The sequence below is a fragment of the Panthera uncia genome, chromosome B1 (genome assembly GCF_023721935.1).
Source record: "Panthera uncia isolate 11264 chromosome B1, Puncia_PCG_1.0, whole genome shotgun sequence".
NCBI lineage: Eukaryota > Metazoa > Chordata > Mammalia > Carnivora > Felidae > Panthera > Panthera uncia.
Window position 1 is genome coordinate 52,006,295 of NC_064811.1, and position 15,673 is coordinate 52,021,967.

Consider the following 15,673-nt stretch of genomic DNA (forward strand, 5'->3'; position numbering starts at 1 on the left):
CATTTCAGGCAAGTTATATACATATTCTATATAGGTTGTTCTGTGCTTTGTGCCTAGTTGGGTTTCAGTATAAATTGGATTCCAGTAACCTAAAGGTGTCTATTTTTCTCAGTGTCTTCCTAAAACATTGAGAATACTCTGTGACCCAACCTTTTTACTTCCAGGTGCATCTTCAAAGCAATGGATTCATGTGTTCAGGTTTTGCAGATTTAGAATAATTAAAGAAAGGGTATGGCAGCTGGGAATCATTGGGAAGAAATGTCAAAGGCTGTATTTGTACACATCAGCATGATTCAAAATACTGATTTGAAAATAGTGTTTTAAATATATACCTTGGATCCTAGATCCTAATTTCACTTAAAAAAAAAATGCTCCCCTCTCCATCTATGGCTATCAGTTCAAAACAATAGAGTGAAACTCTATCACTTATGGTTTTCAAAGCAAATAAGGTTTCTTTATTTTTTATTTCATGCATTTTACTAATTTGACATACTGTTCAAAGCTAGGCTACTTCATCAAACTCTTAGGAGATCATTCAAATATTCTGACAACTGACAGTAACTGATTAGTTAGTGTGAATTTTTATACTCAGTCATGTGGCCAAACTAATGCTACAAAGAGATATATGCTGTATTCAGACTGTCAAATAGAAGCACGAAGACAACATCCAGGAGACAGTATTTTTCATGTGGCATTTTTCAATCTGTATTTGTTTAGAAGCTTTTTTTTTTTAATTTTGTGTAAGTGATTATCAAATACAAGGGGGAAAAAGCTATGGAAAATATACAAAGCTTTCCAAATTTTCAGGATTTTACTTTTCAAATCACAACACCATTTACCTCAATTCCAACTACATATTTTTTTAATGCAAGTCAAAAAAATGCTCTACTGTTGGTGAACATATGCAGGCTTCACCAAATTCTACTGATATTTTATAATGTCACTAAGACCTGTAGCCTCAGCAGCCTTTCCTTATTCGGAAAACACATCTTTCTACTGACATATCAGTTTTGAAAACGTATAAAGCCAATTTGATGGCAAGTGTGGATATGTGTTATTTCATGACCAGTCAGATTAAATGGAACAGCCTCAAGAGATCCTGCAAGAACTATTATGATGTCAATAAAATGTTCCATGAGTGGCAGGGCTAAGCCCAGGACAATTCCCCCTCTCACTACTGGGAGTCCAGTCACATGCTGAGGGCACTCTGAGGAGTACTCAGCAGGATTAGAAATAGCCTCAGCATGACCAATATAATTTCTTCTCTCCAGAAAAATAAGCATTTAACAAGTGGGGCCAAGGAGAAATATTGAATTAGAAGGATTAAGCTATGTTTCTACCACTAACAATAAATTTGTGTTTGGTAAAAACACTTTATCCAACTGTATTATATACATGGTGATCTAAAGGCACATTGGGGAACAATTTCATAGAATTTAGAGGATTCTAAGGACTTTACAGATTAATATAATAATATTAATTGATATTAGGTTTATCTCTAATGCTATTTTCAGGGTATGGGTAACATTTAGTAAATAGACTACAGGACTTAGCTTGATTTTATTTTAACTATAGACAATTGGCCTATAATATGTTAGAGTCTAGGAAAAGAAAAGAACTAAATCCGCATCATTTTTGCCTCCTTGCATTGGCTAAGATCAGAGTAAGTATTTATTAAAAGCTATCACATCCAAAGGTTAGTAATGGACAATTCTGTAGTCTTAAAACCAATCAGTGATCTATTCCAATTCCATATGAAGTGAATTTTCCTTCACTTTCTGTACACTTTCTGTACTTTCTGTCATTAACTGATACAAATCCTGTGTCTTTTCTTTATTTAGGTGACTATAGGTCTCATTTTCTCTAGTTTCCTATTTTATGAAGTGTGTGCTAAAACTTAGAAACAGATTAGAAAAGTAGGACTGATGCAAAAATTAACTAAGGTTCACATGGAATATTTTAGGCTTCACTATTAGGGCTAAAAATGAAAATAGACTTGGGAAAGGGACATGGTAATAGAGGCTGTAGCAGAACATTTCTCATAAATCATTTATACTAGTGTATAAATGTTTTCTCTCACTTTGTTACCACACACCTTAACCTCATAAATTTATTTATGAATGTTTGGGGGCAGAGATGTTGGAAATCACTGTGAAGCACAAATGATCTATAACTAATATCATTAAAAATTTAAAGTTAGCCAAGTACTTTTATCAACCCTGAGCCATAATTATTTAATAAACATTAAATTTATAATTATTATCACCAGCATTCATTCAGCAAATATATTTATAGTATTTATGATGTGCCAGCCTTTGATCTGGGTACTGAGGCCACAACGGTATACAGAATAGAAAAATAATAAAATCATGAAAACAAATTCATGGATATTATCTCACTAAATGCTTAATCCAGGAGGCCAGACAGATACCTGCATTAAACAAGAAGTTTTGATAAGGAGGTAAAAGGCAGAGCCAGTCAAGCACATGTCAAGGAGGAAGAAAGCTTCAGAGGTGGATAAATAGGAAAGGAGCTGAAACTTTGGGGTAATGTGAGAAAAAAATGTAGCAATGTTCCTACATCATTGATTACTGAAATGATTCTCAAATTTCCAAGCCAACATTCTTCATAAGCGCTACCACTCAAAAAATTTATTTTCCGTCTTTCTCTACTAGGTGTGTGTAAGTGTAATTATATGTGCATTGATTGATATAACAGATCGTACCTGCATCAAGTTACACTTGATGTGTATTTAAGTTTCCCACAATTCGTTGATAAAAATGAAACCTAAAATGCACATTGATATTATTTAGGAAAAATTAAATATAGCAACATTAGAATATTTCTTTTATCTCATGTCTTCCAGTTGACCATTTTATTGGTCTTCATTTTTGATATGTGTGTGTATGCGTATCTATATTTGTGTAGTATTTATTGAACACCTTTATGTGCTAAGCACAACACAGACATAATTATTACAAATGCATTCAGTCATTTTGGGAATCTATTCTTAGGTCCTTTTTGCAAGAAAAGAAAATAATTATAGAATGTCTTTTACTAGAACTTAAACCCAGGTTTTCTGCCTGGACACCTAACATTTTATTCAGGATTTCAAAGTTTGCCCAAAGCAAATTTCATTACAGAATTCTTAAAAATAAAAGATAAGGATTGTCTCTAAAACAGGTAATAATTACCTGATACATTTCTTTTCTCTTTTATTAAAATAGAGTTTCTCAAAGGTAAAGCATTTCATTGTAAATTTCACCCATTTCTCATTTATCATTCTTCAGTCACCTTCTCTGATTCATTTGTTTATTTAGTTTTGAACAACTGGCTTTAACTTAGAATCTGGAGCATTATTACAGACACCCATAAAGATATCTAAAGCCCACAAAAACAGAGAAACCTTGTTCATAATTTTAGCAATCATTGTAAAAGAAATCTGTAAGGCTTTGAATGAAAGCAGTTAAATTGTCAATTCCCACAGCTGTCACATGAGCAGTGAGCAGTGAAGTTCCCCATCCATAGTACACTTTGTAAATCAGCCAGCTCCTCTTGGGCAGGAAATCATCTGTTTCTGAAGAGTTCGCACAATCCTTTCTCCCAACAGAAACCTTGAGGTTTCTCTGTGGTCTGTCCGCAAAATAGTGATTTCACAGGCTCTTCATTTTTAATAAATATTAGCCAGCAGACTTCCCTGGGCTGGTTCCCCAGTGTCCTGAGCCACTGCAAGGGCATGCGGGCTTCTGTGAAATCCCTGTGGGTATGCGGATGTGCTGAAGGTTTTAGAATGAATGCCTTAAAAAAATGCTGCCAGCAATTTCAGTGACTTCCAAACTGAATTTATTCATACCATATAGCTGCAAAACAATTCTGTACTGACTTTGCAGTTGCTGGCCATTTTCTTTTATGTGGCTGATTTCTGATGGTGTGAAATGTCTTGATTACTGAAAAAGCATGTTTTCCATGAGAGCATTAGTTTTAAAATTTTGTATATGTGTTTTTACAAAAGTAAAAATTCTACAGTTTAAGTGCTGGTGCATAAGCATATTATTTAATTTCATAGATATCTAATGGGATAAAGTTCAAATATAACCTCTCACTCACACACAAAAAAAAAACCCAAAAAACAAAAACAAAAACAAAACAAACAAACAAAAAAACCCCAAACATTGGCAGTTCAGTTGAGAATGGTCAATTTCTGTGGCATGCTAGGGAAATGTGAAGTATTATAGTTTATTAAACCATGGAACTTATAGCTCACTCTTTTGAATCAAATTGATTGCTTCTATCAGGTACCCCCCAAACCCTCAGAGAATGTAGAACGATTATTTGGCTATTGCCATAGTCACATAAGTCTTTTCAAATAAGGAATCTCTGAAGGAAAATTGACACATTTAATCCAGATACCTGTTTTGCATTTCTATAGGCTGTTTTCTGTGTGCGGTTTAGCAATGTAATTTTCTGAAAGCTAGGTTTCCTCTACAAAAGAATACTTAGCCATTGTTCTGTATCACAACTTAATTTCCACCCCATAGGAATAAAGATTTTCTTCCTTTCCTGTATTATTCTGAAGATCTTTCAAATAATTTTATTTTCAAAATCATAATATCTTCACTCTATCACATGAATAGTGAAATATTACATGCATGTATTTATCACTTTTATGATTAATACCCTTATCCTTATATTACAGTTGCCCAGTCCACTTTGGGAAAGATACGGGAAGGCAATTGTGTTTCTTTTTATTTCAATTCACTGTCAGTTTTCTGTGCCCTCCTACTAGTGCAAAGCTGCATTTTAAATGGCAGTTGCTGGAGTCACTGGAAACCTATTCTGTGAGTAGGAGTAGAGAAATGATAAAGGTAATACAATCTCTAGCTTAACCCTAAATCTTTGTGTTCACACAAGTATCCTAGAGTTAACACTCTCTATCTGTAAAGTGACTCAAAGGCATTCTGAGGATAAATGAACTTATACAGAATATAGATGATATGCCTTCAGTGTTTTGTTTTTTATTTTTTTTAATGTTTATTTTTGAGAGAGAGAAAGAAAGAGAGACAGAGAGAGAGAGAGAGGCAAAGCGTGAGCGGGGGAAGAGCAGAGAGGGAGACACAGAATCTGAAGTAGGTTCCAGGCTCTGAGCTGTCAGCACAGAGCCTGACACTGTGCTGGAACTCACAAACCATGAGATCATGACCTGAGCTGAAATTGGACGCTTAACCACCCAGATGCCCTGCCTTCAGTGTTTTAAATAAAAATGTTTCTAAGTGAATGCAGTGCTTTGATTATGGTTAAAATGCTCCATGTTGATTTTTCAAATAATTTTTTTAGGGATCTTTTGCCCATCTACATATAGTCCTTCAAATCATTAATTCATAAGCTCTTGATTCTAATAAAGCTCTTGTATTGAAAAAAAATGTAACTTCAAATCAATTTTATGATTAGGTACAAGGCATTTACTGTTATCAGTTAAGAATTGGAATTCAAACTCAAATTTCTACACAGGATGACTTTTAGGGCTTGGAATTATGGACAAAGAATTTTCTCAGTACCCACAGTGACATTGTTAAGAGACAAAAGTACACATATTTAAAAAACAAAAAACTCAATTTCTCTGTTCCTTAAAACAAATGAGTTTTTAAATACATTCCTGACATAAAATGGGGAAGAGCTCTCAGATGCCTATACCCATGATACCAGTATTATTGGAATGTCAAACACTTTGTTAGGCAATCTGCCAGCAGTAAGTACAATTACCGATGCTATTCACAGTCATCGGCATATGGGCTTTCCGAGGTAGTGTCCGTTGTCCCTCTGTGCAGATTCATCTTTCATAAGCTAGAGCAGGCAGGAGGTAAAACTGAGTACAGTGTGCTGAGGCATGCAACACTTCTGAATTTAGGCTGTTCATAGTGATTCAATGATCTCCTGGTCAATTCCTTATTTCTCACAAGTATATAAACACATGGAGAGTAAAAGCAGAAAGTAAGAGCAACAAGAGCATTAGGCCACTGAATTTAAGACATATTGTATTGTATTGATTCAAACTGTTTCAATGCCTCAACTCGTCACTAAGTCCATGCACCTCCATTATGTTAAAAGCCAAATACATGTATTGATCTGTGGTAAATTTCTTGGAAACCATAGGGTAGAATGAACCACAAAAGGCTGGGGGGAAAACATTCTAGGAAATAATTTTTAAGCAAGACTGATATACCAGCAAATTGAAGATACACATAAGTGCTTAAAAATAATTGCTTTGCTGCTCTCAATACAGTAGAATCTCTATGGACTCCCGCTGGAGTGTAACACCACGTAAGGCATTTATGGTGACCATTCAGTTTGTTCAGGATTAACCTAATCAATATCTGTAATCTAGTTAACTGTGTTTATGAGAAAGTTTGCACCTTCAATTGAATAAAAGAGCTCTTGATTTTTCTGATTATTTGAAATTTTGAGTCAAATTTGAGGGTCATTGGTCATCATTCCTTGAAAGAACCAGATTTGCTAAGCATTGAAATTATGCTATGGACACAACTGGTTGGCATTCCTCAACTGTGATCCAAGTAAACTTGGTGGTCCATAATTTCAAATGGATATTTTTTGTAGTTTTATTTCAATGATAATTTTTGACAATTGATGTAAGTCATTTGTAAATTTCCTACTCCTGCTGAAGAGTGCTACTTTTGCATTTGTGTTTAGAATTTTATTGGCACTAAGTGACCAGAGTTTATTTTTACCTTGTAAGGCCATGCTTCTCAATTGTTTTTCTTGCACAATTTTAAGAACCTGAATGTTTATGAATGCTTGTAGACCTTTAGGGACTACTTGAATTGCCTCAAGTTTAAGGGAAAATGCAATTAGCTCTCCTTGAAACTAGATTTCATATTAACATAAGAAAAGAATCTTTAGATACTTGGGGTTATTTTCATAGTCAATTCATATAAAAATTTCATAAGGGAATTTTGTAACTAGATGTACATGCATGGGTAAGACATATGGTTCATTATGCAAGCGGGTCACAGAGAATATGCATACCAAAACATTCTTGACCTACTGAAGATAGTAATTTTCCCCCCACTATATTACAATTGTCAAAAGGCAAGCTTTTTTCAGACTTCAAAGAAATTATTTTCTCAGAAAATTTCACAAGTTTTCAAGACATTAAAGCCATTGATTAATTAAAAATACTGCACATAGAACTTTTGCTTTAGTTAAAATATTGTGATCGTAGTAAAATACACTTTCAAGAAGACATGATATAAATTCATTTCCTGTACTCTTTTCTTTCTCCTCCTATCCCCATTTTAAAAAATTATACATGGTTTATATGGAACACTTGACTGATTCTTACTTTAGGGCTCCATCTTGCAGAACTGTCCCTTGTCCAAAACTTGCTGAATTTTATTTCTTGGGTGTTGCTAATGTGTTGATGGCTGATGAAAGCTTAACTGATTACTCTTACCAGAAAATATTTATAAGAGTGAACTTTAAGAGTGATCTTGAGTTCTTCCATCAAAGAAGTGGAAAATAGAGCATTCAGAATTATTTAGAGGCATAGAGTGTTTCAACATTTTTCAATCACGGCACACAAGTAGCTTCTTATTCTGACAGGGAGGAATGTAGTTATTTTTTTAAAAAAGCTGTTAACAAGAAATCACATTATGGTTAGGTTTTAGAAATTAGAACCACAATAATAAGGTACTAAATTTGCAGATTTATTAGCAAGTTTCTCAAGATATCATTCTTATGGGATGATAAGAAATAATCAGCATAAAACCTCCAATATATGTAGCAGAAAATAGCAAAACCGCATGCCCAGTTCTTAATCAGTGTGAAAACTAATGACTTGAGGTGAGCACTTTTTTGATGAGAATATTTTTAAATTAGCACATGAAAACATAGTTAAGGTTTTAATTAAAGCTCTCTCCCCCACTTTTGTCCTATTGGAAAATCTTACATGGGCAATGAGAGTTTTATATACAAAACTGTACGAACTAAATGATTTCAAAAGCATGTTTTCAGAATCCATCCATCTGTTCAGAAAAATCCGAGGCTAGTAAATCAAAACAAGTACCATAACATATTCCACAATTACTAGAAATCTTCCTCTCAAGCTATATTTTTTTGTCCCACATCCCTTGTAAATTTCTGGGTACTAAATGTTAAACTAATTTATCATCTGTTTTCTCTCTATTTACTCTTTGCTATGCTTAATAAATAATTTTAATGTTTATTTATTTTGAGAGAGAGCACATATGCATGCACATGTGTGCGTATTCACACATATGCCTGCACACGCACGTGCGCATGCGGGCGCACACACACACACACACACACACACACACACACACACGAGTGGGGGGAGTGGGAGGGGAGGGAGTCCCAAGCAGGCTCTGTGCTCTCAGTGCAGAGCCAGACACAGGGCTTAGGACCCTCAGATCATGACCGGAGCCAAAATCAAGAGTCTGACACTTAACTGACTGAGCCACCCAGGTGTCCCACTATGCTTAATAATTTTTTAAAGAAAAAAGGAAGATATCTTTTAGTCCAGAGTTTATGTCTGCATACATATTTATTTTTTTTAATTTTTTTTAACATTTATTTATCATTGAGAGACAGAGAGAGACAGAGCGTGAGCAGGGGAGGGGCAGAGAGAGAGGGAGACACAGAATCGGAAGCAGGCTCCAGGCTCTGAGCTGTCAGCACAGAGCCTGATGAGGGGCTCAACTCACAAACCCAGAGATCATAACCTGAGCCAAAGTCAGACGCTTAACCGACTGAGCCACCCAGGTGCCCCTCTGCATACATATTTCAACTTGTGATTTCACTATCCCAAATAACTCCAGAGAAAGGTGTTTCTTATATACTAATTGGTAGTGCTCTTAGAAATATAATATAGATACCAAATAGCTCAGAAGCAAATTATCCAAAGAAGTTCTTCAACCTCAAAAGAAGCTCTGTATAAAATGTTAGAACCACTTCAACTAACCTTTCTAAATTTTAGGTCCTATTCATTTGTGGGTAATTGTTTGGAGTCTCACTAGAAAGTTAAATATTACACCAAGAGATTACCAACATTAATCATTCCTTTTCTCCCTCATTTCCATGTGATTTTGAACTTTGTTTGAATCTATAAATTGCTTGTATACATTTGTTTTCTATATACCTTCCCGTGTGTGTGTGTGTGTGTGTGTGTGTGTGTGTGTGTGTGTTTTGTCATATCCCTTTAGAAGCAAGTGTGAATGATAGCTTAGTTCAGCCCTAATTACACTGGTCCTATTTCTATAAACTTCATACCCTTTCTATACCTTTCTTCATGTACAAGTTATTCAAAACTCAGTCAACAAAGTAGCTGGTATTCCTTTGAAATATTTCATACATTTTGAGATGTGGCTGACCTCACAAGGTAGATTAATATTTGCTTAACTGCAAAAAATAAAGCATAACCAAGATTAAGCAATATACGGTAAAATCTTGGATGGTGAGTAACTTGTTCTGCGAGTGTTTTGCAAGACAAGCAAACATTTCTAATAAATTTTAACTTGATAAACAAGCAATGTCTTGGAATACAAGCAGTATGTGATGCCTAACATCACATGATCACAACTGAGCCAGTGGTTCTTCTCTCTTTCTCTCTTGCTGTGGGATTGTGGGTGATCATCTCCCATGTTTGGATGCTCAGTCTCAGACCACAGTGTTTGGCAGAAATCGGTAATTTTTCAGAACACTGGAAGGTGCCCACAACTGGTGCTAGTGTATTTTTTTGCCACTTCAAAGCACCTAGGGACAGTCCTTTGCTTTTCCATACAAGAGTGAGCTTAGGAATGCTTTGCTTCATTCTAGGTCAGGCTGCCTGTGGATATAGACCCTTTCTTCTGATGCCTTATTGCCAGTTACATTAAATACAGTATAAGAGTTTATTAATACTGTACTGTAGTCAACATCCATGCAAGCATATACAATGGCCCCCATGCAGAAAAAGATTCCATTGAGCCAATAGATAGCAGTGATTCAGTTAGCAGTAGTGATAGTCATCCTACAAAAAACCCTCCTCTCTCCCCTCTCCCTCACACCAGCCACAAAAAGCTTTCAAAGGTAAGTGCAAGTTAATTTTTCTTTATACTTTGTACTTTCTTTCTTATTTTGTATCATATTACAGTTTGTATCATTTTTATATGAATATTTTTGGGTTGTAGAACATATCATCTGAATTTCCATTAAGTCTTTTGGGAAAATTGGCTTTGATATATAAGCGCTTTATGTTACCAGCATGTTTCTAGAATGGATTATGCTCCCAAACCAAGGTTTTACTGTATGTACATTTAGGTTGGTGTATATATATATATACATATACACTTACAGAAACAATTAACACTGCAAGGAATGGCATCACTCATCAACTGTCTATATTTCCTATTATTGGTATTCTAATACTCAGTGTTCTATATTTTGAAATATATTCACTGTTAATTTATGATACTATTTCACACAATTGTATCCTGAAACAAGTCTTACGGTTTTCTATAATTGTTCCTTATTAATTACACAGAATCTATCACCAAATATTATATAGCTAATTAAAATATTAGATAAGGGCCTGGCCAAGTATAGAAGGTATTTTATAGATAGCTCCCTAACATTCTTCATATCCAATTGCAATGTACTACTACGTGTTACCTCACAAGGTTCCCTAAAAATTCACTGCAAGGAACTAAGACTTTTCTAAAACACCTTTACATAACAAACTTTTTTAGGAGATAAGCTGCAATGTTAGTGGTGACCCATTTGCTAAATAGATCAACTAATAGAACTTTCTCCACCTAAATCTTTTATCTTTAAGCAATCTTGGGAAAAGAGCACTTTAAATTTGGTGCCTAGTATATTCAAACTAATTTTACTCTTTTTAAGCCTTCACAAAGCAATTTCTAAACTTGTACTCTTACATAACAAAGAGATTCATGAACTTATAACTATGTGTTCCAGAAAAATTTAATAAAAGATTTCTAATATGACCTTAATAATTTTTGCTTTGCTCAGTTTTCGATTTACCCTATTCTACCCCAAAATTTTTTGGTCAATTTCAATTTCAGAAAATGTAGGAATCCGTTAGTAATGTTGTTTTCACAACTAATACTTCAAATAATATTTTACTTTCATCAAATTTAGAAAACCTGCACATGTGTAAGGCAAAATAAACAGAATAGCAGAAAGCAATAACTTTATTTTTTTCATTTTTTCAATCTTACTGTTTTTTTTTAATTCCAGCATAGTTAACATACAGTGTTATATTAGTTTCTGATGTATTATAGAGTGATTCAACAATTCTATACATAGTGCTTGTCATAATAAGTGTACTATTTAATCCCCCATTTCACCCATCCCTCACCCACCTCCCCTCTGGTAACATCAGTTTGTTCTCTGTAGTTGACTCTGTTTCTTGGTTTCTCTCTCTCTCTCTCTCTCTTTTTATTCTGTGTGTTCATTTGTTTCGTCTCTTTATTTATTATTTTTTTTTTATTGGAAGCAATTATATTTCTTTTCATTTCTTTTCTTTTAAATTCCAGGGTAGTTAACATACATATATTCCTTTCAGGTGTACAACATAGTGATTCAGCACTTCCATACATCACCCCCAGTACTCATCATAACATGTGCACTCCTTAGTTCTCTCACCTATTTCACCCTTCTCCCCCACTCCATCCCATCTCCTCTCTTGTAACCATAAGTTTGTTCTCTATGGTTAAGAACCTGTTTCTTGGTTCATCTCTCTCTTTCTCTCTCTCTCTCTTCCTTTTTTTTCCTTTGCTCACTTGTTTCTTAAATACCATGGGACTGAAATCATATGGTATTTGTCTTTCTCTAATTTATTTCACTCAGCATTATACTCTAGCTCCATCCATGTTAAAGAACAAGATAAAACTTTAAACTTTAAAGTTTCTCTCTAAAACTAAGAGAATTCTAAACTCTAGTTAATATACATATACATAATATACATATACAGAAACTTCTCTTTAAAACTAAGAGAATTCTAAACTCTAATATACATATACAGTGAATATATATTTGACAATGAAAATAGAACCAAAAATATTCTAAAAAGACTGATTTATATTATAATAAAAATTGAACAGAACATAAGTTAAATATTAATTTGAATTAAAAAACTCTATGAGTTTATAATTTTTTTAAAAATTATAAATTTTATTTCCCATCATACCTTAGAAGCATAACTAGAAGACTATTTCTATCTCATTTTTTTCACTCTGATGATATTTTTAATTCAAATTTGGGGTACGTCGGAAATTCTGTGATGTTTAATGTAGCCAATTCTTGGGTTTTGACCTTGAATTCTCCCCTTCCTTCAAAATATCCTTTCAAACTTGTCTTTCAGAATTTCACTACCCTTTGCATTACAAAGAGACCTCTGTGGGGGCCCTACTTTTACAACATAGAAATATGGTAATTAAGAGCTTGCTGCCCCTATTTTTCTCATGACTGTGTAACTGGAAGACAATGGGGTCTCCTCTTTCTGTTTAGCAATTCCATTCATGCAACAAAGATGTTCAGTGTACTTGTCACAATATAATAACAGTCTAAATGGATTAAATTGCAGTGTGTATTAAACACACAATTCTCTCTGGCAGATGTGTATAGATATGATGCAGGGCATCACTTAACACTTCATATTCAATTGCAATGCACAACGTAACACCTCACAGGGTTCCATAAAAATCCATTTCAAGAAACTAAGACTCTTCTGAAACACCTTTTCACAACAAACTTTTTCAGGAATTAAGGCCACAGTGTCAATGTTGAACCATTCGCTAAATCAATTTCATGCCCTTTCTTCAACTCTACCTACCACCTTCTTTTTTCTTTGTTTCTGTCATTCTGTATTTTTTTTTGATGGAAATCCAGACAGGCAGCACAGTGCTACCCCACTTTCATTCACGGTGAAGGCACTGAGTGTGTAGGCCCTAAAGCTCTGAGGTGGCTAGAGACATCTGTCAGTTAGCAACGCCTATTTCTGTCCGTGGCAGGCCTTGTCTGTATTGCACCACTCACATCTTTAACGGGAGTAAAATGCAACTGAGAGCACACTAATTATTATACATTGTTTTTTTCCTGCCAAAAGTGTAACATACTAGATACCACTTAAGATACATAGTGGTTGTTTTGGAAAACAGGCTTTTAACCATTTCTTTATTTTTTTGGTAATCTCTTTATCTTTTTAGAATGTAGGTTTATGTTTTTTAATGGGAATTTCAGGAATGTATATTTATGTATGATCATGCTCTCCTAGGTCTCACATGCTTAGTATAAAGAACCACAGTGAAGACACACACTCACTCCACATTTTTATTTGTGCATTCATCAAACTGGCAATTAACAGACACTTGAAAATATTTCTAATATGCTATGAAAGCAAAAGGAATAAAACAATAATTTTGCTTTTCATGAGTCATAATAATAGAAGACTTTGTTGTTTCTTGAAAAGCTGTGGTTTTTAGAATTTCATTACTTGAGACATAAACAGATAAACCTGGTGGAGTATTTACCACCAGAAATGAACTTCTTAGTAACCCTACTTCCATCAATCAACAAAGATGCAACAAAACACTGGTGCTCTTTTCTAATTTTTAACTGGTCTTGAAATGGCTATAATATTTCAAACCCACACTCCTTGCCTTAGCATAAACATATTTTTTTTATTGAAGTGTAGCTGACATACAATATTATATCAGTTTCAAGGTACAACATAGTGACTCAACATTTATACACATTAGAAAGTGAACATCATGATAAATCTTACTACCATCTGTCATCACACAAAATTATTACAATATTATTAACTGCATTCTGCACCCCAAACTATATTCCCTGTGCTGTACACTGCACCCCCCTATTTATTTACTTTATAACTGGAAGAAAAACATATTTTAAATGGCCGACATATTGCCACATGTAAGCTAATACCAATAACACCAGAGTTGAGGCTCTGGGTATATATTAAGGAAAAGAGATAGCCTAAGAAAAGGTCTCTGGCAAAAATAAATAAATAAATAAATAAATGCTCAGGTTCAAATTGGTTCAGATCCACCCTTTGCCAGTGTCTGGCATCTGAGATTGATTAAAAACTGAATGAAATAAAATACAACATTATTTAGAATGACTCATACAGGAATATAGTATGTAACATCTGAATATGTGTCTAAAAGCGTATTTTGCAAGGAGCATTAAATATAGACTATGGTTGTGTCTGTTAACCAAAGAGCTTGAGAAGTATGCTCCACCCACCAATAGTGTTACTCAAAATATGGATCAGTGCACGTTTCTATGTTGGGGTGAATGGGAGACTTTTCCATAATTTGTTACTTTCATTGATGTTGTCTTATACTTTCATATTTACATTCATCCTTCGTTCTGACTCTCCTGTTTTACATTCTGCCAATTGGTAAACTAACCTTTGACTGTTTTTCTTAGGTATAATGAATTATGGGCCGGTTTTCATTCTCAATGTCTTGGAGTAAGAATAATGGAAATCAATTTACATTCATGAATAATCAACATTGAAAACATGCTTCTATTTTTTGTCAAAAACAAATAATTTATGTACTCTCTTTTGTCATGGGACAAATTTGTGGTCCTCACTCCACATCTTTTTATCTGCTCTAGAGAAAGTGTATGTGTGCACTTCAAATGGCAAATGTCCTTTTCAAACAACTTTCAAATTTTGCTAGAGGTAGATATCTTTTGGGGGAAGTAAAGGATCTATGATGTGATTCCAACAGCCGTTGTTGAGGGAGAATCATGTAAATAGACTTATTTTGCTTGAGTAATAACATAATAATTAAATAGAGAGCACTTTCTACATACTTACCACAATTATAGCTACCAAAATATTATTGCATTTTATTTGATAATCTTCAATCATGAAAAATGTTGCCCTGTGATAGCAAAGATGAGATTAACTCATAATTTGTCATAAAATATCAAATAGTCATTTATATATTTGGACTACAATTCTATTAAAAAAAAATTTAACGTTTATTTATTTTTGAGACAGAGAGAGACAGAGCATGAACGGGGGAGGGGCAGAGAGAGAGGGAGACACAGAATCCGAAGCAGGCTCCAGGATCTGAGCCATCAGCCCAAGAGCCCGACGCGGGGCTCGAACTCACGGACTGTGAGATCGTGACCTGAGCTGAAGTCGGATGCTTAACCTACTGAGCCACCCAGGCGCCCCTACAATTCTATTTTAAATACCAACTATAACAAATGTGCAAAAGGAAGACAGATAGTTTTATTAATGGTTAATACAATCAACCCATTGTTACTTAATATCCAATCTTCATTCTTCAATATTGTAATTCATGTCACCTTGAGGAAAACAGCATTAGTTGTGAAATGACTATCATTCAATTTACAGAGGAGAAATTCTTTCAGGAAAGTACTTGTCTTAAAAAGCAAAAATATATTAATGGGAATGATATCCTAAAAATGTATCTATGTTGCTTTTTCTTAAAATAAATTACATTCTCATACATAATGAAAGGGGGCACCTGGGTAGTTCAGTCAGTTGAGAGTCGGACTTCAGCTCAGGTCATGATCTCAAGGTTTGAGCCCCCACGTCGGGCTCGCCGCTGTCAGCACAGACCACACTTCC

The 15,673-nt window shown here is 34.4% G+C and overlaps 1 protein-coding gene across 5 annotated transcripts in view; it reads right to left on the reverse strand.

The window, feature by feature from the left end:
* EPHA5 (EPH receptor A5) overlaps positions 1 to 15,673 on the reverse strand; it is a 340,575-nt gene that overhangs the window by 217,491 nt on the left and 107,411 nt on the right. The window lies entirely within an intron of this gene.